This window comes from Stenella coeruleoalba (assembly GCF_951394435.1).
Source record: "Stenella coeruleoalba genome assembly, chromosome: 2".
Classification (NCBI taxonomy): domain Eukaryota; kingdom Metazoa; phylum Chordata; class Mammalia; order Artiodactyla; family Delphinidae; genus Stenella; species Stenella coeruleoalba.
In genome coordinates, this window is record NC_137147.1 from 108,175,444 (window position 1) to 108,199,987 (window position 24,544).

The following is a 24,544-nucleotide window of genomic DNA, read 5'->3' on the forward strand; positions in this document are numbered from 1 at the left end:
AACTTATTTACAAAGCAGAGATAGAGTCACAGATGTAGAGAACAAACTTATGGTTACCAAGGGGGGAAGGGGGGATGGGACAAATTGGGAGATTATGATTGACATACATACACTACTACATATAAAATAGGTAACTAATGAGAACCTACTGTATAGCACAGGGAACTCTACTCAGTGCTCTGTGGTGACCTGGATGAGAAGGAAATCTAAACAAGAGTGGATATGTGTATACGTGTAACTGATTCACTTTGCTGTACAACAGAAACTAACACAACATTGTAAAGCAACTACACTCCAATAAAACAAACAAACAAACAAACAAACAAACTCCATGACATGTTCTGTATGTTCCAGTCTTACAACAAGGTCATACATCTGAGCATTCTGTCCTTCTCTCTCTGGAAAATCTTTCAACTCATATATTTGTTACTCTGTCATTCATTCAAATAAATTAATGAGAGAAAAGAAATGAAGACATGTATACAAATAACTAAGGCAGAGAGTAGAAAACAGTATGTGTATCATGCAAGACTTATCAGTTAAATATTATGAGGGTTCATTTATTTGGGGTTGCTTTTACTTTGTGAGGTCCTGAAATATTTCTTACTATGATTGTCTGTCCTCAAAATATTAAGGCACAATTCAGTGTCTTCTGCTGTTATGGCTTATCTGAGGGTCACGCTGAACCCTCAGAATAATTTCCTGTGGCAAAAAGATCATCGCTCTGCAGGCCCAGGGGACAGGGCGATCTCGGTAAGCTGCCTCCTTTGCTGCACACAAGCGGGCCCATCTTCACCTCGTGGCAGGTTACTGGTGGGGTTAAATGTATACTACTGCCACAAAGCAAACAGAACAAAAAGTAACTTTCATGACAGATGCGTCTGGCATCTTCTCAATATTTCTTCTCCAGTGGTGTCTTTTCCTTCCCACCCTCATTAGAGAAATCCACCATTAGTCAGTTCAAACACTAAAGAATTTTAACTGGAGTATGAGGGAATTCAGAAGGCCCAGAGCAGCCCTGTTCCTTATGAGTGTAACAGCCATTCTTCCAGCCCTGTCCCTGGAGTTTGGGTTCTTCTACTCTTCAGGCAAGGCCACAAAGATCTTTGAGAAGCACATTTTACATTAGTTTTATTCCTGACTGGGTTCGGGTTCACGTTTAGGGCAGAGAATGCTAATTGTCCCCTAATATCCATCCTTTCCTTCTTCCTTTTAGTAATAGAACTTCCTGAGTTTTGAATGAACACTTGCCCAGCAAGTTAGAGGCAGCATTTCCCAGCTTTGTAGCTAGGTATAGACAGGTGTCGCAAGGTCACCAGAGAGTAAGTGGAAGAACTAGGATTCAAATCTACATAAACAAAGAAGATAGTCTATCTATTTTCTCACCCTGTCTCCTAAAAGTGAAAATGATGAAAATAAGGAGGCCGTTTGTGGATAAAGGAGAGAATTCTAGGACAGCAGTTTGATTGTTCTCTTCCTTTCCAGAAGTGATATTGATGGCCACCATGGAAGAACTGGGAGGGGCAAGTGTCATTTGCCAGAGAAGGTGAGCTGGGAGAAGAGCCAGTGCAGGGCACGATAGGAGTCTGCTATGCAAAGGTTTGGTAGGCAGCGCTGGGTATCCAGAGCAGGCAGGTTAAGGGGCGGGAGGGAACTGGACCCAGACAGCCACGTCCAGTATGGCCATTCCTTTTTTTTTTTAATACAGCATGTTCTTAATAGTTATCTATTTTATACATATCAGTATGGCCCTTCCTTGACCACATGCAGCAGCCTCGAGCTGGACTGAAGGAAGTGGGTGGCTGTCTCAGACACAGAATCTCTGATATGCCAGGTTTAAAAGAGCCCTTGCCAGATAATTAGTCCAACCTCTGGCTCACCATCTGCATCTCATCCCAGCACTTCTTGAGCATGTCCATCAGTACAGACCCTTTGTTGAGTACCTGTTCCCCTTTTGAAAGAAAACAATCCTGCAGAATTGTTAGAAAAAAATAATACTTATTTGCATCCTACTGTGGACATACATCTGGCATTATGATTTTTAAAAATTAATATTTATAGGTCAGTAGTATATTTGTCTTTATTTGCAAGGCTGCTTTAAAATTCACAGATACATATCCCTTCTGGTGTTTGAATGTGAAAGTGTTTTTTTCTTTAGATATTTTAAAAGGTGAGAGTCTGTGGCCCAAGAATTTTCACATGTAATGCTATCCTTCTAAATGGATTTATGGAAAGTTATCTCAGGACTTCTGCTTTTTGCTGCTGTTAAAAGCTGCTGGCTACAATGTCTCTGCCTTGTGAAAAAATGTGGGGTTTTATTTTAAAATTAGATCCTAGGGTTAATTTAAAGATTATGCCAAGTGTATGTTCCAAATCCACTCATTCCATCTGACCTGCAGGAACACATCTGCTCTGTGTTCGCCCCACCCAACTTCTGACGGTGGCATACATCTGATTCCTTTGATTAAAGAGAAGAGTTTGTTAGGATGTCATGTACAGTATATCAAAGGAGATCAGGCACCCGTCTGCAAGTCAGATGACAAAAGGAGTGATCAGGACGGTACGGCTAAGCAGACATGGTGAAGAGTCAGCTAAGGGGAATGAGTCATAATTTGGAAAAGTGTTCGTTACTGGTAGTTTTGGTAACAATCACGCACAAGTCCCAGGGTGTGTGACATTAAGTGAAGCAAAGTAATTTCCCCAACATCCATCTGTCCCCAGCACAGAATTCCAACCAAACTGTAGAAGCGGCGTGGTCAGGGAGATTCCACAACATTTGGCAATAATTTTCCAAACGGGGATTTGTCCAGCTGTTCAGTCAGTGGATCCAGATTAAGAAAGCGCCTTACCTTTAATCAAAGCATGATGAAAAGCTTTTGTTTCTGAACAGCAAGGCTGCCTAAGAACGTCATTTCCTTTTTATTTGAATCAAAATATACATTGCTTTCTGTATTTTTTTTTTAACTTCTAGAGTAATTGGCCTCCACACTGGACCATCACTTGCACTCTCTGTATCTCTTGAGATGTAAGCTATCCATCTTGGTGCTGAGACATAGGAAGAGTTGATGCTTCCTGCATGGAGCTGCTTCCCAGACTGTTAAGTTCTTACTGCTCAGCGTGTGATATACCCCAGCAGCACCAGCTTCCTGTGGACCATTGTTAGAAATGCAGGATCCCAGGCCCCGCCCCAGACCTACTGAATCAGAACCAATGGTTCTGGCGGGTTGGACAGTGCATTCTTTTCCTTTCATGGCCTGATCTTTCTTAAAAGAGGAAATGATGTCTTGTTATTTATTTAAAATACAAAGCAGGTACTCTGTAAACTGCTTCTGTGTTACACTCATTCTTCAAAACATATTTATGAAGTATAAACAACAAGGTCCTACTGTATAGGACAGGGAACTATATTCAATATCCTGTGATAAACCATAATGGAAAAGTATATTAAAAAAGAATGTCTTTATGTGTATGAGTGAGTCACTTTGCTGCACAGCAGAGATTGGCACAGCATTGGAAATCAATTACACTTCAATTTTTAAAAAAGTTTAGAAAATACATTTATGAAGTGATGAGTATGTGTCAAACCCAGTTCCAGGAGCTAGGATAAAAGAGTGAATGGAAAAGGGTCTGTCCCCTTGGAATTTAAATTCTACTGCAATAGACGTATTTCTGAGAAAGCCCTTTTTCTCAGTCTTCACTGTGATGTGTGTCTTTACAGGTTTTTTTACACAAAGCCCATGTCTCTTCTGTTTTCAGGTGCCCCATCCATTAACAAACAGTGTCCCAGGTGGAGAGTGCCCAGTGTGCCTGGACTGTCCTCGGGCCCCTCAGGAGGCTCCATCTCCCTTTCACAAGCCTGAGGCTGAGGGCAGGTTTCCTGATCTTTGTTTTACACGGGTCTCTATCCCAATTCCCCAGGCAATTCAAAGAGCCTCAACCCAGCAAGCCAGGAAGAAATACCCCCTTGTGACTATGAATGTTGTTTCAGAGGATAAGGAGGGGGAAAGTGGAACACAATTCTGGATTTTAAGTCCTGCCTGTGCATGAAGCCCAAAGGAAGCTTCAAGGAGAGATTTTAGCTGTCTCCTTCATCTCAGCCCTGGCATCCTCTGCTGAGGACAAAGGTCTTCCCTGCTTACCTCCCCAGTCTCTGGTGGGCGTAGTCATTCATGTGCTGCTGGGAACGCCAGAGGGCAAGACACTTCTAGAGAAGCCTGGTTCATCCTGCTGGCAAAGCAATGAGTTAGGGACTGTTGATGGGGAGGGCAGCCAAGGCTGGATGTCACTTAGCACCGTATTACACTAAAAGGCATGGAGGAATTAGCTGTTAATCCAGCCCCGCAGAGCTGTATTTAGTACCCCGTGGAGCTGTATTTAGTACTGTATTTAGTACCCAGATTTTGACACGTTTAATTTTATCCAAAGTTCCTGAAGCTGAGGGAGATTTGTTTTTCTATTCGCATATCTTCATGGATATTTAATGAAATATGGTAGAGGAAGCCCATGTGCTTTTACTTTACTCTGTCAATTTTTACAAAAGTCAAGGAATCACTCTACTACCCAAAGCAATCTACAGATTCAATGCAACCCCTATCAAACTACCACTGGCATTTTTCACAGAACTAGAACAAAAAATTTCACAATTTGCATGGAAACACAAAAGACCCCAAATAGCCAAAGCAATCTTGAGAACGAAAAACGGAGCTGGAGGAATCAGGATCCCTGACTTCAGACTATACTACAAAGCTACAGTAATCAAGACAGTATGGTACTGGCACAAAAACAGAAATATAGATCAATGGAACAGGATAGAAAGCCCAGAGATAAACCCACGCACGTATGGTCACCTTATCTTTGATAAAGGAGGCAGGAATGTACAGTGGAGAAAGGACAGCCTCTTCAATAAGTGGTGCTAGGAAAACTGGACAGGTACATGTAAAAGTATGAGATTAGAACACTCCCTAACACCATACACAAAAATAAGCTCAAAATGGATTAAAGACCTAAATGTAAGGCCAGAAACTATCAAACTCTTAGAGGAAAATATAGGCAGAACACTCTATGACATAAGTCATAGCAAGATCCTTTTTGATCCACCTCCTAGAGAAATGGAAATAAAAACAAAAATAAACAAATGGGACCTAATGAAACTTAAAAGCTTTTGCACAGCAAAGGAAACCATAAACAAGACCAAAAGACAACCCTCAGAATGGGAGAAAATATTTGCAAATGAAGCAACTGACAAAGGATTAATCTCCAAAATTTATAAGCAGCTCATGCAGCTCAATAACAAAAAAACAAACAACCCAATCCAAAAATGGGCAGAAGACCTAAATAGACATTTCTCCAAAGAAGATATACAGAGTGCCAACAAACACATGAAAGAATGCTCAACATCATTAATCATTAGAGAAATGCAAATCAAAACTACAATGAGATATCATCTCACACCAGTCAGAATGGCCATCATCAAAAAGTCTAGAAACAATAAATGCTAGAGAGGGTGTGGAGAAAAGGGAACACTCTTGCACTGCTGGTGGAAATGTGAATTGGTACAGCCACTATGGAGAACAGTATGGAGGTTCCTTAAAAAACTACAAATAGAACTATCATATGACCCAGCAATCCGACTACTGGGCAAATGCCCTGAGAAAACCATAACTCAAAAAGAGTCATGGGGCTTCCCTGGTGGCGCAGTGGTTGAGAGTCCGCCTGCCGATGCAGGGGACAAGGGTTCGTGCCCCGGTCCGGGAAGATCCCACATGCTGCGGAGCGGCTGGGCCCGTGAGCCATGGCCGCTGAGCCTGCGCATCCGGAGCCTGTGCTCTGCAACAGGAAAGGCCACAACAGTGAGAGGCCCGCATATCACAAAAAAAAAAAAAAAAAAAAAAAAAAGAGTCATGTACCAAAATGTTCATTGCAGCTCTATTTACAATAGCCAGAAGATGGAAACAACCTAAGTGTCCATCATCGGATGAATGGATAAAGAAGATGTGGCACATATATACAATGGAATATTACTCAGCTATAAAAAGAAATGAAATTGAGTTATTTGTAGTGAGGTGGATGGATCTAAAGTCTGTCATACAGAGTGAAGTAAGTCAGAAAGAGAAAGACAAATACCGTATGCTAACACATATGTATGGAATCTAACAAAAGAAAATGTCATGAAGAACCTAGGGGTAAGACAGGAATAAAGACACAGATCTACTAGAGAATGGACTTGAGGATATGGGGAGGGGGAAGGGTAAGTTGTGACAAAGTGAGAGAGTAGCATGGACATGTATACACTACCAAATGTAAAACAGATAGCTAGTGGGAAGCAGCCACATAGCACAGGGAGATCAACTCGGTGCTTTGTGACCACCTAGAGGGGTGGGATAGGGAGGGTGGGAGGGAGGGAGACGCAAGAGGGAAGAGATATGGGAACATATGTATATGTATAACTGATTCACTTTGTTATAAAGCAGAAACTAACACACCATTGTAAAGCAATTATACTCCAATAAAGATGTAAAAAAAAAAAAAGAATAAGAAATATTAGAGTGGATCACTTGAGCTGCACGCTGGAGCTTGTGCATGCCCTTGCTCTCTCTGTCCTGCAAGCACAGAGGAAAGGCCATGTGAGGACACAGTGAGAAGGTGTTCATCTATAAACCAGGAAGAGAGGCCTCAGGAGAAATCAACTCTGCCAGCACCTTGATCTCAGAATTGCAGCCTCCAGAACTGTGAGAAAATAAATGTCTGCTGTTTAAGCCTCTCAAAAAAACAACAACAACAAAAAAAGTCAAGGGACTACCTTTATAGAAAAAATTAAACAAATATTGATGAAAAGCACTTCTTAACACTCTAAAGAGGTGGCTACCCTAAAACAAAAGCCAAAAGTATGTCGAATGGCAATAAGCTAGTAGCCCCTCTAAGCAAAGGAATAAAACAGAGATTCCCTATTTCCTTCCTTCATTCTTTTTTTAATGTGGATTTTTTCCAGTTTTATTGAGGTATAAATGGCAAATGAAATTTGTATGTATTTATGTACAACACATTGTACACCTTAAACTAACAATGATATGTCAATTCTATCTCAATAAATCTGGGGGGAAAATGTATCTGATTAGATTTCCTAACTATATTTTATTCTTTTCTTCCTCCCCCCAGCAATTATTGAGCATCTACTCTGTGGAAGTAAATGAAGCCCAACCAAATGAAGAAAGCAAAGGCTATTTATTCTGAACTTGCTGTCATAAGGGAGTCAACCACCATCACTTGCATTTTGGCAGAGACTCAAAGGCAGGCAGAGAAGTGAGTAAGCTATACAGTGGGAAAACACAGAAGGCTTCAGGTGTGCCCTGATTGGAGGCTGTCGGCATGGGGGAGCTGGAGGTGGGCTAACTAGAAGCAGGGTATCCTATGTGATTGGTTAGGGGTGCATATTTGGCTTTCTCTGGTTGATCCTAAGGTGGAAACCAGGACAAAAATTAGGGGAACTCTTAGTTATTAATGTCCTGGACATTTGGGGCCAATTGTTAGAGAAGTTATTGTTTAGTTTCCTGGATTGTTGCTAGAGATAGCACTTGGTTTCCTGCAAGTCTGGCTTATAGCAGACCAGCTTCCTGGGCTAATTACTGTAGATAAAGGGTTTTGTTTCCTGGGCAGGTTGTGGGTAAAAGTTCTGTTTTTATATTTGGTCATTGTCCATGTGTACATTCAGTCTCTCAACTATGTCCCAGATGCTAGGTGCTGGGACACAAACATATATAAAAATGATGTCTGCTCTCAAAGAGTTTACTGTCTAGTAGTTACCATTGTTATTAATTAGTTTATAAAGTTTCTTCTAGTGCAATAAGACATGAAAAAGAAATGAGTAAAGATTAGAATAAAAGTTTACCTTATTATTTTCAGGTGGCTTAAGTGCAGTCTTTGGTACTAGCATATGGGGTAAGGCATACTTTTAGGTCAGTGGGTTGATATTTGAGGCAAGAAGTAGCTTATTTTGTCACTGAAATTATAGTATTTACAACATGACACAGACCTTCCACTTATTAGGCACACACAAGGCCAGGTGAGAACTGACCCTCGGGGGTAATTTATAATCTCTAAATACACCACAATCCCATGCACCTTAAACTGGCTCTGGGAGAGGAGCTCCGTCTCATGCACGGGAACAAGCAAGACATGCCACATCCAAAAGGGCAACCTACACAGGAATGAGGAACCCACAAAGATCATACCGAGGCAAACGTCTTAAAGACCTTCATCTTCACTTTTAGGATACCATTAATATGCCACAGCTGTTGGTCTAAGACACCACTCCAAGAATTGCCTTCTTGAGGCAAAGCCCTGAGGAAGGCATGGAAGGAAGGATAGTCCATTCATTTCCCTCCTGTTCCCTGAAAAATCGGTATCTCACTCCCTCCTCTGCTCAGAAAAAAAGAAGAGCTCTCTCTTAAAAGAGGAACTGGCTTTTTCTGTGAGGTATCAGATGGTGGAGATGGGAGCAGATTCTTGAGGCAGCCCGTATCTTATACAAGAAGGGACCATGTCACAACTGATCTACAACAGCATGAGCTGCCTCAGTGGTAATATGCTTTCCATCCAGGCACTGAAAACTGGGTAACCAAGCTTGCCAGGGACATGAGGGAGAATGTGGTAGACCATGTAGTAATGTCCTCAACACCCACACCCCACTGTGTAGCAGCCATATTCTATGAATGCTCCAAGGATGAGTCCTTCTTGGTCTAAGTCAACCATGACAATCATAAATCTTTGCCATGACATTTGTCTGAGCCAATCAGCTCATAGCACTCTTCAATGAGCATGTGACCCAATTCAGGTCTCTGGGCCATAAGGTGAGGCACTTCTGAAAAATAAAAAATGCTTGCTCGCCTTTTTGAAAGCACTTTAGAAAAGGACACTCTCTGATCTTCTGGAGGGCATGCTGTGCATATGTGAAGCCAGGAATTTCTGCAGCCATTTTGCCACCATAAGGGAGACCAGCTTTAGGATGAAGCTTTCCAAGAGGATGAAGTCAGAGCATAGAGATGGTAAGAAACACCATCCTTAATTTCCTCACTAAGCCACTGGATCAAACCAGCCCAACTTCTGCCCTACAAGTTACAAAAACCAATAAATCCCTTTATTGTCTGAGCTATTTTGAGTTGGGTTTTCTATTTCTTGACCTTGAACAGAACTTATACAGAGGGAATTCCTCTTCTGGAAGAGAGACAGGCCCCGCTGACTTCTGAGGATGTTCCATTCCTCCAAACATTTCCCAGACAAGATAAACATCCCCATCAAAGACTACTGCTGAGCAAACAAGTTACATATTTAACCCTAATTTCAAGCTAAAATGCAAACCTAGACTCTAGGGGCATTAGGAATGCTTCCCCCTCAAATAAATACATATTGCATAAGGGACTGAATGGGGTCTGGGGAGCAGACAAAAGGAGGAAGAGGCTTGGCCAAGGCCTGTGATATTCAATACTTAACAATACGCTTAATTTGCCCACTTTTTGAGACTGTTATAGCAGTCCCCTATTTGCTTATAAATTTGCTTTTGTTTGGGAGCAGCAGCTCTGCTGTTTCTCAGACACATCAGCATCCCAGCCACAAATGATGATTAAGGTCTCAGAAGGCCTATGGTCTATCTTTTCCCTAAATCCCTTAAGATGACTTCCCACTTCTGTAGGCAACATCCCCACCATGTGTATTTTACACACCAGGGTGCATGCCAGAGCACTGAAACAGATTCAAAACATGTAAACTCTGGGATCCAAGATAACTTATTTCGAAATAAATAAAGACACGACTGTCCATGTGGATATTTCCCCTCTGTCTTGGCTCTTTTACCTTCTCTGGTTGAGAGGATGAGCTGAATCCTAAACCTGAATTTGAACCTAAGTGTGCTTGTTACTGTTCCAGAAACACCAGGTCATATTTCCTCCAGAGCATGGACAGAGGAGATGAGGTTTGTTGTTTCTCTTACAAGAAGGAATTCGGGGGGGCCTGTGAGAATCCTGGGGTTATTAGAGGCCTCAGCAGTCACAGTAGGGGAGGTGTCAAGAAAACTTCTGTAAACTCTGGACTTCCTAAGTCCACACTTGCAAACAGGTACCAGAGTGGGGGAGCTCGGAAGTCTCCAGAAGATTCCTCTGAGATGGGAGTGCTTCTGCAGCAAGCTGAGGAGAGGGGTTGGCAAGCCTTTATCAGGCCGCAGCCAGTGAGCCCCTTGGTTCTGTCTAAGAGGGCACAGTGTAGAGGAGATGCTCAGAACCCCTGGGATGCCAGCTTCAGTAGACGCCTTTCATTGTCCCCCAATCATGCATCCCTGCCTGACAGTCCCCGGAGGCTCTCCTTCATGCAGCCTCAGACTGGTGGGTGCTGAGACGTTTACAGAATTATTGACAGGTTGCCCCTGACACCCTAGGGAGAGGCCAGGACCCTTACTCCTGAAAGTGCATTTTCAGCTAAACCTCAGCTTCACCCCTCATCTTCCTCCCTATCTGGAATTTAGTGGCTTAGCACACTTCTAAGGTCTCGGAAGAGCCAGCCATTATTGCTGTTACGTATCTGCCCTTGCAGTTGTACCAATACAAAGCCTTTAAAGAATCCACTTCCACGTTGATGTTTTTTCCCACACATGTGGCTTTGACACCTGTCAATCATCTTCCACTCTCCTCACTCTCTCCCATAGACAGTAAATCACCAAAATGCAGCCTTGCAAAGGGGCCCAAAGACAATGGTGTGAACCAGCGTCTCTCAAGGTTTCAGAGCTATTCCTACCCCCTGGCCAACTGATACCTCTGTCTCCACCTGGTGACTCTGATGAAGGAGAAGTGCAATGTGTCCTTCTATGGTACCTCAACCTGGAGTTCTGTGCCTGTTCCCTTCTCAGAAGGTCTATTCAGAGGCCATGACTTGTTCTCCTCCCCTGGCAGCTGCCATGCCCACAAGACTGCCTGCCTTTACTGCCAGCCCCCCCTCTCTGCTACAGGACCAGCTGAGTGATAAGAACTCTGAGGACCAGCTGACAAATGTGGGGAGGCAGGACCCGGTGAAAAGGGAAGGCTCTTTCTACACCTTCAGTTCCCTTGAGTGGCCATGTGATGCCTTTGGTTAACGGGCAGGGAGGACACACTGCAGAGCAGAGAGGCTGCATCCCCAGCCACAATGTAACTGTAACTAATGTGAACTCTGGAACACTGGCCAGATAGCCTCTCCCAACTACCCACATCAATGGAGGCCTACAGAGGCATGGATGATCCAGCATTGTGGATAATGGATAGAATTTCTGTGTGGTGGTAAGGTATGTTGCTGCTATGTTTGAAATTGTGTGTACCCTGGAAATTAGCTTCAGACGTCACATTGGAGCTGAGTTTTGAAGTCTCCCTGTTTCCCATTCAGGTCCTCCATTACCTCCCAGGCTAGGGAATGGAAGAAGGGAGTGGGCACTGATTCTTGTGTTTGAAGATGTCTCCACCTGTATCTAGTTAGAGGAGTTGATTTAGCACCACAAAGCCTTAAACGGAGAAAAGACTCTCCATACATGTCCTACAGGTGGGTTGTGGGGGGGGGGGAGTTGATAAATAATATTCCTTTTTTTCTTTCCTAAATATGGAACCAATTGATAAATATAAGACATGTGAAGCAGATGGATAGAGATTTTAAGCCATCAGTTTTATTGTTAACAAGCTGATGAGAGAACGTGTCTTTACATTCATGGCCAAAAGGGCTTGCCAACACTCGCAGTACCTACGCCCCCTCCATATCACCCCTGGACAGACCTTGGGAGCCCAGGCAGGGACAATTCAGGTCAGTAACGGACACATCCTCCCCGAGGATGGCAGTCTGGTACCTGTCCCAGGTGAGAGGGAAGGAGAGTAACAGGCTGCTGATAGATCAGCTCCTCCAAATGGGGAAATGTAAACCAGTGTATGTCAGCTCTTTTCTAATCAGATAACTCACTGCACTCCCACGAAGAGAGTCAGGAGTGAGACTAGAGGTGAGGAGTGTCCCTCACTGATGTAAGTCCCTGCACCTGAAAACATGTGAAAGCCAGGTTTGCCCTGTAAACTGATATCCCTCCTCCCACAGAGAATCATTATGGCTCTTCCAATAAGAGCTGTTAACATGGTGAAAGTCAGGAGAGTCTGTAGTCGAATGCTATCATCTGGCATCCTATATGGGTACAACAAGCCACAGGCAGAAGAGCTGCAGTTACTCACGGCACTACTGGATGCAGAGCTCGCCTCTTTCCTTTCATACCTTTCAGGTCCAAGGTCTTTACTCGGGGACCATGGCCTGGGGCAGCTATGGGTTGAACCTGGGTGGGGATCCTAGAGAGGGCCTGTGTCTATGAGTGTCTGCCTAGCAACCTCTCACAACATTTCACGAAACATGCAGAGAACCGTTTGACACGCACCGCCTTCTGCCTGGATCCTGCCTGTCCCTGCCCCTTGCATAATTTACTCCTCTGCATCCTATGGTCTGAGCTGATTAGCTCACTGGTCACTTTCTCAGGAAGGCTCTCTCCTAACACCCTCACCCCCACTCCTCAAGTCTTTACTGTCTACTCTCAAAGAACTATGTTCCTTTCCTTTGGAGCATTTATTTGGGACATGCTTTTGTGTCTGTTGGTGTGATTCTTTGGTCAATTTCTGTCAGCCCCAATAGACTATCAGCTTCGGGAGGATGGAGACTGTGTCTGGTTTTGCCTCCTCCTGTATCCTTAGCACAGTGGCTGGTACATAGAAGGAGTTCAAATATTTGTGGAAGAGTCGAATAAATGAAGAAGTGAATGATTTTACTACCACACCGGAGAACAAAGATTAAAACCAAGGTAATCCCCGTCTGTTAACACATGGCAAGACTGAAAGGAATCACATGGAGAAGCCATCAAGAACCTGAGCTCTCAAGGCGCTACTGGGAGTCTAATCGCACTTTTCAGTCATTATTAGTGGTGGGACCTTAAGTAAATTACATAACTTGGCTTCGGTTTCTTTTCCTGTTAACAGAGGATAATAAGAGGGCCCATGTTATAAAGTTGTTGTGAGGATGAAACCACATGTAAAGTGGCTAAAACAGTGCCCAGCACTCAGTATATACTGGCGATGATTATTCCTCAAGGAGGGAAGGTTGGTGGGTGGGTTGAAGTTGAGAAAGATCCAATAGAACGTATGTTCTCTTCAGATAGAAGGTGAGGTTATCTGCTGGTGATGGGGTAAAGGATGAAGCAGATGCAGGTTTGAAATGGCTATTACAAGACTGGGAAAGGGAGGTGACTGCAAGGCAAAGTTGAGGGCCCAGCTAAGGCGGAAAACTGAATTTAGAGCAGCACCAACCAGCGGAATTGAATAATTTCCCAAGCAGCTCTCAGCAGCCAGAGAGGAGGAGCAGGAAGAGGGGAGGGTTGGAATGATCCAGAATTAAAAGCAGGGCAGGGCTTCCCTGGTGGCGCAGTGGTTGAGAGTCCGCCTGCCGATGCAGGGGATACGGGTTCGTGCCCCGGTCCGGGAGGATCCCACATGCCGCGGAGCGGCTGGGCCCGTGAGCCATGGCTGCTGAGCCTGCGTGTCCGGAGCCCGTGCTCCGCAACGGGAGACGCCACAACAGTGAGAGGCCCGCGTACCACAGCAGGGCAGAGGCAGGATATTAGCAAGGAACAGGACCTGCTACATGCAAGAATTTATGATAAAGGTGACATTTCAAATAAGAGAGTGAAAAATTATTCAATAAACAATAGTGGGACTATTGGGTAACTCTTTTGGGAAAAGACAAAATCAGATTGTTGCCTAATATAACATATCAAAATAAACTATAAATAATTAGAGTTGAAGGTGGAAGGAAGTAAGGAAAGAAGGAAGAAAACAAAGTAAACTATAGGTGACAGTTTATACAACCTTGGCAAGGGGAAGGCTTTTCCAAACCCAACAACCAAATCAGAAGTCATAAATTAAAAGATTAATATGACTAGAGAAAATGTAAAGCCTCTATGCCAGAAAATTAATTCTTAGAGTTCAAACTGGGGAAAATATTTGCAATGTAATGAGCAAAAAAGTATTTGCGATTCAGTCAATATTATGACATAGTGTGAGTGTGTTTCGTGTTTGGTAATTGCAATCATTGTTGCTTTTGTTGTGGTCATCCATTTACAATGCTTGGTGTCAGTTGATTTATCTCTTGTAAAAATAAAATACAGTGTGTGTGTGTGTGAAAAAAAAAAGTATTTGCGATTCAATATATAAAAGTATCCTTTCCAATCCATAAGAGATGAAGGCAGTAACAGAAAAACAAAGGACTTGCATAGACATTCACCGAAGGAGAAATGCAAATGGTTAATAAACATATGAAAAATCAAGAAAGTATTCATCAAAGCAATCATATGTTAGATCTTTAGGGACAAGATAGCTTGTGCAATCGATAATGTTAATTGGCCAAAATTTTTTGAAAAAAATAAGTTAGGTTTTTACCTATGTTAGATAGACTAAATGCAAGAGGAATTAAAGATTTAAATGTAGTGAAAAACATTTAAAAATGAATGGGAATAGAAAATTATATACTTATATTCTTGATAAGGAGAAAACCTTTCTTGATGTAATACCAAAGCTGACAATTTTGACTTAAGTAAACATTTAAAACTCCTAAAAAGAAAGCTTAAAGCTAAAGGACAAGCAGGAATGAAGTCTTCATAACATGATAAGCAAGGGGCTAATAACATTATGTCAAGAGCTCTTGAAAATTAATGAGAAAAAGCTGAACATACCAAGTGGAAAACACCAATACCGAATTTGGGTGAGGTTGTGGGGAAATAGGCATTCTCATGCTTTGTAGGTGTGAGTGTAAATTGAAACGACCTTCTGGAAGGCAGTTTGCCAATGTGTATCAAAGCCTTAAAAATGTGCACACTGTTTGACCAACCACTACCTTCCTAGGAATCTATCCGAAGAAACTCATTATGTATGTGTACATAGTTTTGTTTATAGTGCCATTCATCACAGCTTCCTTTTATGGCTAACAGTTGTAAGCCACCTTAATGTCCAATAGAAGAACTGATTAAATAATTTTGGGCAGAACCTACAGATGTGAAGAGATTCATGATATACTTTTAAGCGGATAAAGTAAATTACACACAACTAATGAGAGCCTACTGTATAACACAAGGAGCTCTACTCAGTGCTCTGCGGTGCCCTAAACGGGAAGGAAATCTAACAAAGAGACAATACATGTATCCGTACGGCTGAGTCACTTTGCTGTACAGCAGAAACTAACACAACATTGTAAAGCAACTATACTCCAATAAAAATTAATGAAAAAATAAAAATAAATTACAAACAATATGTGTAATATATAAAGAGTCATCGCCTCTGGGGATAAGCTTACAAGTCATTTTTATTTTCCCTTGGTGGCTTCTCTATATTGTCCAAATTTTCTTCATAACCAAATACTGATTTGTAATCAGAAGACAGTAAATGTTACTTTACTGGGGGACAAATGAGAAATAAGGGGGATAAAATATCGTATTCTTAAATATTCCAGTTCTCTCAGATCTCTCAACCCTGTGGATACAAATGGGGACACATCAGCAAAAATCATTCCGGTTTCAGTGTCTCCTGACCCATCTCGAGCCATCTTCCTGGCTCCCTCAAAGCCTCGGCATGTCATTTCTTAGAGGAGGAGGAAGAGTATCACAGGTGCTCTCCATCTTGAGCTCCATCCCCTCCTTCAGGTGCACTGCTGTGAAGCCACTTGAGGGCGCCTGGGACTGTGACAGTGTGACCAAAGGGACCTGCCCAGGCAGGATGCATGCCCCAGGATGCGATCTCCTGGAACTCCAAATAGCAAGTCGGAGTGCGGCCCAGGGTGCCTGGTATCCTCACACGCCAAGTTCCTGCCAGAGTAAGAAGTCCTCCTCTCCCATTCCGGTCACATTTTGAACTTGGGCCCCATTATCCCCCAGAATCCCTCCACTACCCCCACCCCTACCCCGCCTCTTGAAAACACTCCCTCTGCTCCTGCCTTCAGCCCTTCCCTTAATGAACCTCGCACAGAGTCCTGATCCAGTCCCATCAGAGCCTGCTGTTTCTGAGACACATTGTCCTCCCTCCCTCCTCCCTTACCAGAAATGATAGGGCAAATAAGCCCTAGGAAAAGTCACACGATTCTCCCAGCTTTAACAGTGGATAGAGGTTTACTGTGTTCCTGCCACGTGCAGAGCGTGTTGGAAATGAGTGTGAGCACACACCCAGGTTCTTCCACCCCCTGGCTTGCATCCTAGCAGGGAGGGGTTTGTGTCACCATCATCTGACTAGGGAGAGACAGATTTTTGTGGTGAATACCCACTTTCTTAGCCTAAGATTCACCTGATAATTGCATCTTCTGATGCTGTCGGGCTTTGGTTATGCGCAGTCTCCTCACTTCAAGGAAGCTGTGCACTCCTCTTTGTGGCCCCCAGGGTACCTTGTTGCTAACAGGTCTGAGTTTCCCCAGAGATCCCTGCACCAACTCTGCCAAGCACTGGAAAGGTGAAACCAAGATGGGACCCAGTACTCAGGAAAGCTGCCTTGTCTGCTGCAGAGAACACCCACCACCGAACACGCTCGCCCACACGGCTTCGCTTTCTGCCACGGATGGTGAAACCTGTCCCATGTCTGCGGTGGGGATGAAGTCTGAAGGGCGGGGCCTGGCACTGCCTGGTAATGAATGCCGCAGGTATTTGGTGAGTCTGGGAGCCCATGGATGGGTGGAGGGTGGGGACAGTCTCCGGTCAGTATTTAAGTGACAGGAAATTCCTATTGGGAGGATGACCTCATGCTGACGGTGCTGGGGAGCGCCTGCCCCAGGCACAGTCTGGGAAAGGCAGCGTCCTGTCCCGGGATGCCACTGCCAGAGGGGTCCTCAGAGGAGGGCACAGGGAGCGCCTTCAGAGTCGGAGGCTTAAGCCATTTGCAGATCCCAGAGCCTGGATACAGCACAGTCAGGTCCTGCTAGCCCAACTCCTTGCTGCATCCCCTCGTGTTGGGTTTTTTGGGCCCTCCCACGGGTGCCTAGGAAAACCCGGACACCACACCACAGCGGGGAGAAGGTTGCACCCGAGGTGGCTCTAATTAGACCAGAGGGCTGGGCACGCGCCTGTCGAGTGACAGCTGGAGGACCCTGGGCAAGTGTCCGTAACCAAGACTCACTCCCAACCCTCGCCCAGGACCGGTCATTCCTTGTAACTCTGGAATCAGCGATCAGGACCCACCCAGCGTACAAACTTCCCTTTGGAGACAAGATGGGCCAGAGGGAGAAGGAGTGGATAGCGGCTGGGACCAGGGCCGAGGGCAGGGTTGCACACTTCGGGCAAGTGACTCAGCCTGGGACGCACCATCAGTAGCAGAATCCAGGGCTGAGGGCTTTGAAATCGTCCTGGGGAGGCCAGGGGCTCCTGCGAGAGGCAGTAGCACCTCCAGCTTGCCCTCCAGGCCACAGGTGGCATGGGTAGTGTGTGATCCTCAGTGCTCAAGGGCAGAGGTCCACTGCAGTGAGCCTCTCCCTCCCCCCACCTCCAGCAGAGCAGACAAGGCCCCCGGGCACCAGGCAGCATGGGTGCGCTGGGCGGTGTGGAGGAGCAAAGAGCCGTCCTTTCTCTCTTTAAGCTTAAGGGGTCATAGGGACTTCCCTGGTGGTCCCGTGGTAAAGAATCCATCTTGCAATGCAGGGGACACTGGTTGGATCCCTGGTCAGAGAACTAAGATCCCACAAGCCGCGGGGCCACTAATCCCGGGCGCCTCAAGGAGAGAGCCTGCACACCCTGGAGCCCACGCTGCAACTAGAGAGCAGCCCGTGCGCTGCAACGAAAGATCCCGCATGCCGCCACTAAGACCCGGCGCAGCCAGAAAAAGAAAAAATAAAGAAATAAATTAAATTTTTTTTAAAAAAGGTAATGAACTTTAAAAAAAAAAGGGGGTGGAGCGGGGGTCATATACCTTGTGTGGGCTTCATTCCTTGTCTGTGATTTCTCCTGATGTGTGCTGTGAATGAACCCACAGTCAGACTGGAGACCGATGAACAGATTGATGGAATGACTGTCGTAGCTGCCTCTCCAGGTCTGGAGGGGTCCAGAAGCAGCCTCCCACCTCATCCAGTCCTTGACCCAGAGGTCAGGAGCACTTTCCCACCCCCAGCGTGGAGGAAGGAGGGGATGGGTGAGCTCCAGAACCTGAGGGGCTCTTCTTCACCCAGAAGAGGGGAAGTGAAGGCCACCTGGCACAGTAGTAAAGGTAGTAAAAGCACTCTCGCTTGCCCTCCCAAGGAACTCAGCTCAGAACTTAACAGTCACAGAAAAATGGGACATGGAGCATCATGTGTCCCAGACTATGGAAGGAGCCCTGTGGAGGGCGACGTTTCAGCAGAGGCTTTGGCGGGAGGGGACTTTCAAGCCTGCAGACTGTTCAGTACCCGCTCTTATTTATGGTTCTTGAGCTGTTTAGCCTGAGTGATAAGCATAGGAGATATAACTCTTAGAAGATACAAGAACATTTGACAAGGAACACCTATGAAGTGCCCCAGCCTTGAGGAAAAAGAGGGAAAGAAACGGGGACTGGAAACCTGGGCAAAGTGCCTGGAGAAAGCACTTGCCTGCACCCCTAGAATGTCAGCTTCCCAAGGGCGGGGATTTTTTTTGTCTGCTTTGCTCACCACTGTGTCTCCAGCAACTAAAATAGTGCCTGACACATAGAAGACACACAATAGATATCTGTTGAATGAATAATGCAAGGGGGTAAACCCCAAACCTGCCACTGCTCACCTCATAGCAGAGTAACCACTTTGCTGGGAACCAGTCCCTGGTTCAGCCCTGCTCTCTGCTGGGTGTCAATCCTCATTCCCTCAGTCAATAAAACTCTACTGGTGACTTCCACGCAACAGGAATGGCAGGTGTTGGGGAGGACATTGTGAATCAGATAGAATCTCTCCCCTCTGGGCACTCCCAGTCGGGGGTGGGGGGAAACAGACAGGAGACAGATGTCATCAGCAGGTGGCTGTGTGGGGAGAGGAAGTGTGTGCATCACAGGGCGGACACAAGTGACAGGGCTGGGTGAGCCCAAGAAGACTGCACCCAGTGCTTGGGAGTAGGACTTTGAGTTCCAGGCAGATCCAGGCTTGAATCCCAGCTCCACCCTGGTCTAACACTGGGCAAGTTACTTAACCTAAGTTTTCATTTCTTATCTACCAAATGGACATGATTTCCTCCTCATAGTTTTGTGTGAGGATGGAAATTGAAATAGTTCCTGTTAACTGCTCAGCCCAGGGCCAGATTCTTCATACATGCTACTGATGGTATTATTATTATTCTTAAGGTATTTAAGAGGAGGTGACATTTGAGCTGGGGCTTAAAGGAGGACAAGAAAAAAAAAAAAAAGAGCAGCTCTAGATGAGAATGAGTGAAGTTATGGTAACTGAGTTTGTCTCTAGAGGGTAGGAGAGCCAGGAGAACTGCATTCATGGCCTCTCTTTGCCCCAGGAAGGAAACAGAAAATATCTGATGAGAAGAGTAGGATGGGGTTTGAGTGGGAAGTGGGAGACATTTGGAATAGCTGCCTTTGGGATGGGAGAGGAACCTAACAGGGAAAAGTATAAGAGTTGATGGGATCTGTCAAAAAATCCAGTTATAAGGCTGAAAATCTAATATTTTAATGGGTCAATCAACAACGTTCTGGCCAGGAGTGAGAACCAAGGAGGCAAATAATGGGGCTGGACTGAAATTGGAGCTGGTCAGGAGGTGCTGGAGAAGGGGACAGGACTAAGAGACAGAGAGAACTCCTGAGTGTGTTGTTTAAAGAGACTGACCAGTGATTCCAGGACCTGGCACAGAGCCTACCATGTAGAAGTCATCCCATAAATATCCACTGAATTCATGAAGGAAGGAAGGAATACATGAAACGAACCTATGTTCTAGTTTAGCAAAGAGAACAATTGAAGACAGATGTAGGAGCCTCTGGTCATTGCCTTCTAAACCTATTTAACTACTGATAAAAGGACCTACTGTATCCTTGACCTCAGGGCAAGCATCATGACTGGCCTACACTGTTTAGAGTAATCCTGTTCTCCTTTGTTTTGGCCAATGAGATATACAGGAACTCTGGACCACAGCCCTTCACAGTCAAAAGACATGGCTTTCTGTCTCTGCCCCTTTCTATCCTGGGCCACTGGTGACAAAATATGACATCTGGAGCTGCAGCAGCCCTGCTGCACCCCAGGGAGATAATCAATGGACAAAAAGCCAACACACTGAGGATGGGAGAGTACAAAAACAGGCAGAGGCCGGGTCTTCAATGGACTGGCTGAGCTGCTGTGCCAGTCCTGTGCCAGTCCTGGAACCACTTAACTCCAGACTTCTTGTTAAGTGAACAGTAAATGCCACTGTGGATTAAGCCATTTGTGGTTTACTCTTTCTTTCAGCTGAACACATCCTAACTGACACAATGGGCAGATCCACCATTTGCACAATTCACATTGTGGTCTATGTGGAAGCACCCCAGGAATTCTACAGAGTGGCCTCTTGTCAACTGCAGAGGGCTGGTAGCCTGGGAAAGGGGTCTGAAGGTCTTGAGGACTTTGCAAAGTGGGTTTCTAGGATGTGAAAAGACAAAAAGACAACACTTCAAGCTCCTAGGTTCCCAGGATGCTCTTCCCAGCGGACTTTACCACCTCCACTCCTGTGTTTCCATCCCTCACTGACCACCTACAGGTTCTAAACCTCAGCCAGCAGGAATTCAGGAAGCCAATCCTCCCAGCCCCCGCCCCTGATCCCTTTGCCTAGAGCCTGGGGTCTTCACTGATGCTTCTCTTGGAGTCTCCATCCCTTGGCTTTGGGGAGGCACCCCTTTGACATCCTCTTCCACATGGAGAAGGGGAGGTATAGCCCGTGCATAATGAACTCCCCTTAAGGCCAGCAACCTTCTTGTGGATTCTCCTCTTGTGAGGCGGGGGAGTAGGTGGGTCTATGGAAGCAAGATTTGTCCTTGCACCTCCCAGCAAGCTTTGCAGATAGTGGCCACTCCTGCTGGAAGACCCCCGGATTCTCGCAAGATTGAGTAGCTTACTGACTTAACTGCAATTCCAAGCCAACAGGAAAATCCCTCTCTCATCCTGTTACTGCCCTGATTATTCATCCTCTATCCCTGTGGGTATATATTCAAATCCACACTGGCTACGTGTTCAGCCTTTTCTCCCTGCTAGATTGGAAATCTTGCAAGTTGGAGGTGCAACTACACTACAAGTACCTGGAGCCAAATTTATCTTCTATATACATTTGCCTTGGGTCCCTTAATCCTACTTTAGAAAACTGATGCCCTGCTGATCACTGTAGCCCAACGTTTGGACTACTGCTGACTGTGTGTGTGTAGGATGGAAAAGTACTTTTTGATTGTCTTAACTTTATGAAGGACTAAACTCTCCAGAGATCTAGACCAGCCCGGATGAATAATGTGGTTCCAGCAGAAGCAACTAAAATCCTAACCACAGAGTAATTCTCCTAAGAGCTCCCGGATCTCACTCATTCCTTTCCTGTAGCATGTAGAAAGCTACTTTGTTGGCACAGACTGGCTGACCATTGCATCATCGAGACCCAGCACAGTGACGGGCAGCCACTAGGTCCTCAATAAATACGTAAAGAATGTATGAATATTGATATCAAGCTTATTTATCAGGGTCAGATTTTGTGGTTAAAATATTAAAATTCCTTGCTTTTCCTAGAGAATATATTAATGACAGCTAATAGTGTTATGGATAGTGCAAGCTTTGACTAAGATAAAAATTAATTATTTAAGTCCATATAAAGAACTACAAGCAAGTCAAGTAGAGCAGGAACTGAAACGCATCTTAAGGACATTTAAGATGGAGGTCAGTGGCGACCTGGGGGGAGGGCAGTTTCAGCAGATTGGTGAGAGGAAAGGTCAGATCGCTGAGGTCTGAATGAGGAAACAGAAACGGAGAGAATACAGGATAGACATTTCTTTGAAGAAGCTTCGTCGTGAAGAGAGAAAGAGAAGAAGATTTCTTAAAAGTGCGTCCAGCATTTTTCTACTACCCACTTTCCCCTCTGCCCCCCTCTCTGGCACCTGAAACAACAGAAATAAAATCAGCTTATCAAAGTACACCCTGAAAAAAGCACCCTGAGCCAAGCTCCTCACATGAACCTCATGTCTAGAGCTTCAAGGGCTAGATGTTTGGCTAGGAGTCATGACTCCAGAACTACTGTGAGAAAGAGGGTGTCTTGGGTGCCTGCTTCAGAGGTGTCTTATTACACATTGTCTGGGCTATTCCTGAGAAACCCCTTCATTGCTTGAAAAAAAGCCTATGGAGTTTCTATAAAATTCATAAACTTACTCTGTTTTTCATTTTAAAATCCAGAGGGATTCCATATGGGAAGGAACAGTTTGGGGATTCCTTCCCAATTGGCCACAGGTGTGCCCTAGTTCCTACCACCCCGCCCTGCCCCCATCTCCCCAGCAACAGGAGTGGAGACATGGGGGAGGATTCTCTCTGGCCTCCCAGCCATCAGTGTGCTGAATATTCTGAGTGTGTCTGCACTTCTGGCTGAAAAGAGGCTGCCAGGTGGGCAGGGATGCCAGGAGTCTGGGCTCTGGTCCTGGGGCAGCAGCATGCCTGCCAGGTGGAAACTTAGCATCTCCTAAGACCAAATACACAGGTACCTCCCAGAAGAAGGGGACGTGAGCACACTTTTGATCCCTCTAAGCCACACCTTCACTGGATTTTTGTATGGCTGTGGGCCATGCAGTTCTGCTTTAGTTCCACAATGAACCAGGCTGAGGGTAGCCCAGATCAGCTGTGTTGACCTGAAGACTTTTTCCCTCCACTTGTTTCACTTCTGTCCTTCAAGCTAAAGTTTCCTGGTCTTTGGATCAATGGCTACCTGTCAGAAGTATGTCTGGCAGTGAAAGCCACTCATAACATCTCCAATTAGAAGTATATATTTTTAAAGTCTCTAGTTGGTTAAATACTAATATGAAAGAGACACAAAGAACACACTGCTAAGTGGACCCTCACTACTGGATATGTGAGATTTAATAGATTCATCATTTAAATCATTAAGTGCTCACCAAAATATGCCAAGTAGTGACAATTATCTTAGCCAGTCACTTTTCCTAATTCTTCCTGTCTGAATCCTTCCTGGAACAGCCCAGCTCTGAGCCTACAGAGTCCTCTGCTGTGACTTCATCCTTGTGCTGAGAGATGGTGTAATAAAGTGGTCTTAAGATGCAGGTAGACCTGGGCTGAGTCCAAGCTCTGACACCCCAGAATAGGTGTCCTTGGAAATCACTCCCCTCTCTGAGGTACAGTTACCTCACAAGGGCAATGGAGATGACAGCATCTAGCTCTAGGCGTCGGCTAGATGAAGTGAGATACCATCCACCAGGCACCTACCACAGTGCCTAGCATTTCAACAAGGGTGCTAAGTGGATGCGATTTCTCTCTAAGATGGAAGGGGCTCAGTCGGAGCTGCTGGACCACACAACGAGGTAGGCTCAGGCGCACTTCTGCATTTGTGAGGCAGAGACAGCAGAATGGTACCACATAGGGCAGACACATGGTTCTTGGAGGTGAGCAGCCAGCAGCTCCTCTCTGCTGGATCTCTGTGTGGTTTGCAAAGGGGTGAGACAGACAGCGAGGCTCGGTAGGGGGAGAGTTGCAAGTGCTGTGCCTCTAGCCACTGAAGAAACTACACCTCAATTCGAAAGAACTGTCTGGAATGTAAAAAGGTCAGGAACTTCGGAGGGAAGGCAGTCATGTCATTTTGGAATTTATGCAACTGAAGCAAGGGCAGACTGGGTGGGGTAACGAGGCTTTGGAGACAGACAGAACTAGGCTGGCATCCCAGCATGACCACTTATCAGCAGAAAGCCATGGCAGGCCAGTTTCCTCATAGGGGAGGGTGGATAGTAAGACTCATCTTACAGAATCACTGTGAGATAGTGCAGATGGACACCTCACTCAGAACACCCATCATGATCAGACCACATTAGGTCATGAACCTCTTAGGTCAGGAAAGCAAATGCCAAACACTTTGGAGAGAACATGGCTTAAACCATGGTTTTTACCTAAAAGGAAATATTTCTTCAAAAAAGGAAATCTTGAACATTTTGAACAATCCACATGAACACAAAATGGGGAGCTACACGGGAAGTTCACTCATTAGCTCAGTTGTTGAAAGCCCATGTACCTTAGATGGAAGGAGGTCACCTATCCAGGGAGAAATTGAATAGCCTTCATTTCTGCTTCTTTACCACCACCCCCATCTTCAAGGCAAACTCACCCCCACCTTGCCTCTCCATCCAACTGCCATTCCATCTCTTCTTATCTTGCTCAGTGATGCTTATTCAGCATCTACACTTGCTGTCTACACATCCCACCACTTAGCTCCTCCTCAATCACCTATGATTGGCCACCCCCACTCCAACGAGACTGCCCTTGCCAGTATCACACAGGGACCTCTAATTGCTTCATTCAGCAACCTCCTCATAATTCTTACCTTCCCTGGCCTGGG

The 24,544-nt window shown here is 45.2% G+C and overlaps 1 protein-coding gene across 1 annotated transcript in view; it reads right to left on the reverse strand.

Moving 5' to 3' along the window:
- Positions 1-4,143: 4,143 nt before the first annotated feature.
- LOC307181794 (uncharacterized protein) overlaps positions 4,144-24,544 on the reverse strand; it is a 97,014-nt gene continuing 76,613 nt past the window's right edge. The window contains exon 3 of the transcript XR_013827050.1: positions 4,144-4,224. The gene's annotated coding sequence lies outside the window, so the exon portion shown is untranslated. The remainder of the gene's footprint in view (positions 4,225-24,544) is intronic.